Here is a 2,268-nt window from a genome sequence, read left to right on the forward strand (position 1 = left end):
TTCACTTGGGACTTTATGACAAAAACAAAAATAGGTCATCCGAGAATGACTGATTTATGTTGCAAACTCAGGAATAATTACCTACATTGGCATATATTGCACAAGAGTCTTTTGACATGACTTTGAAATTTATTCTTACTAGAGAACCAATAAAAGTCTTAGTGCCAGCTTGGCCAGGAGAACCAGCTCTTTGGTTCAAAATTCATTACATAATCCAGGTTTTTCTGCCTGTATTAGGTTATTCTTCCATTCTCAGCTGTGACAACCACATCTTTGTATCAGGGTGAAAGAATTTGATGTACTTGTATTAGTTAAAAGTTTGATACCATGTTAATTAGCTAGTGATTAATAATAGGAAAGAAGCAAAGGGAAGGCCAGGCATTAGAGGCATGTCATTTGGGCAGCTTCACCAGGAAGCTGCATTTTTACACTCTCCAGCAAACCAACTATTAAGTGGCCAAGCCTAGATTCCAACCTAAGCTGTTCCTCATCTTATCTTTGTCCCAATTAACAACAGGCAGGGATTAATTTACCAAATTGTTCTGCCACTGAGCCAGAAGCTAAGAAATTTGAGACATCAGCCAGGTACATTGGATGGGTGTATAAGTGAGGGAAGGAAGACAAATGGAGATGAGCCATGCAGCATTCTGCAAAACACGGAGGTGGGGGGCGGGAGGAGGAAGGGGACTGGACAAAGGGAAGACAGAGGCATGCTGAGGATCAAAAAAATAGCCTAGATGTTTCCTGCTCCTTTGATAGTCATTGGGGAGGCATTTAACCTTTCTGACAGTCACCTTCTCATCTGTGAAAGGCTAGTAATTAGGATACTAGTGCTTACCCCAGGGAGGGGTATAAATATCAGATGAGATGAGAGGTGAAAGCAGGTCTAGCACCACATAAAATTAATCATCTTTGTTAGGTTTTGGGCATGATAGAGTATGACTTTGATTCAAATAGTGTAAGTGCTGATCTTCTAAGGAGGATGTGAAGCTTTTGGCACTTTCTCAAATAAGTAACGATAAATTTTAATTGAATTCGGTACATATGTCCCTCCTAGCATCTCTCAGCTTCCATTCCAGCCGGCCTGGACTTAATTCCAACAAAATACTAGCCTTGGACAAGTTATTGATCCTCTCTTTCAGTTCCCTCTTGGGTATCACGGGGATAATCAAATGGACCCCAAAGGGATGCTGTGAGCATCATTTAAAGTCAGAAATGGGGCGTTAATATGATTGGCCAAGGAAGAGTGGCCCTCTTTTCCTCTCTGGTTGCTTGAAGATAAACCTTCATCATGAATGACACGGTACTCATCCAGACCAGGAAGTTCATGACCAACAGATTACTTCAGCAGAAGCAAATCGTCATTGATGTCCTTCACCCTGGGAAGGCAACAGTACCCAAGACAGAAATTCGGGAAAAACTAGCCAAAATGTATAAGACCACACCTGATGTCATCTTTGTGTTTGGATTCAGAACCCACTTTGGTGGTGGCAAGACCACTGGCTTTGGCATGATCTCTTGGATTATGCAAAGAAAAATGAACCCAAGCACAGACTTGCAAAGACATGGCCTATATGAGAAGAAGAAGACCTCAAGAAAAGAGCGGGGGGGGGGGGGAAAAAGGAAAAGAAAACAGCAAAAGGAACGCAAGAACAGAACGAAGAATGTCAGGAGGGCTGCGAAGGCCAATGTTGGTGCTGGCAAAAAGAAGGAGTAGAGATTCTTCGGTGAGTTTATCTGTGATGGTTGTGCAGCTTTTTCATGAGAGGATTAATAAACTATAAACTTAAAAATAAATAAATAAAAATAAAGTCAGAAATGGGCCCAATTGGTGTGACTCAGTGGTTGAGCACTGACCTATGAACCAGGAGGTCACGGTTTGATTCCCGGTCAAGGCACATGCCTGGGATTGTGGGTTCCATCCCCGTGTGGGGCGTGCAGGAGGCAGCCGGATCAATGTTTCTCCCTCATCATGGATGTTTCTATCTCTCTCTGTCTCCCTTCCTCTCTGAAATCAATAAAAATATATTTTAAAAAAGAAAGAGAAAACCAGGAATGGAAAATACCACGTAGTGATGCTTTCACACCCAACATGCTAAGCAAGGAAAGAGGTCCTCTTGCGAGAACCTAGAGGCTGGGAACTGAGCAAGGGGACGGAAGCCTGACTCCTGTGTAGCCCAGAGAAGGCGCAGAGTCCACGCTCTCCAGGAGGAGGCAGCACCGCGGCGGGAGCAGGTCCCTGGCCAGGAGGGGGCGCCCGAGCGCCGC

General features: G+C 44.0%; 1 pseudogene across 1 annotated transcript; it reads left to right on the plus strand.

Annotated features, from left to right (window-relative positions):
- Nucleotides 1-1,291: 1,291 nt before the first annotated feature.
- LOC308514524 (small ribosomal subunit protein eS24-like) lies at nt 1,292-1,717 on the plus strand (annotated as a pseudogene). Its single transcript has one exon. The product of its transcript is annotated as a small ribosomal subunit protein eS24-like (transcript).
- The last annotated feature ends 551 nt before the right edge of the window (nt 1,718-2,268 follow it).

The sequence above is a fragment of the Myotis nattereri genome (genome assembly GCF_964212035.1).
Source record: "Myotis nattereri genome assembly, chromosome: 2".
Classification (NCBI taxonomy): Eukaryota; Metazoa; Chordata; class Mammalia; order Chiroptera; family Vespertilionidae; genus Myotis; species Myotis nattereri.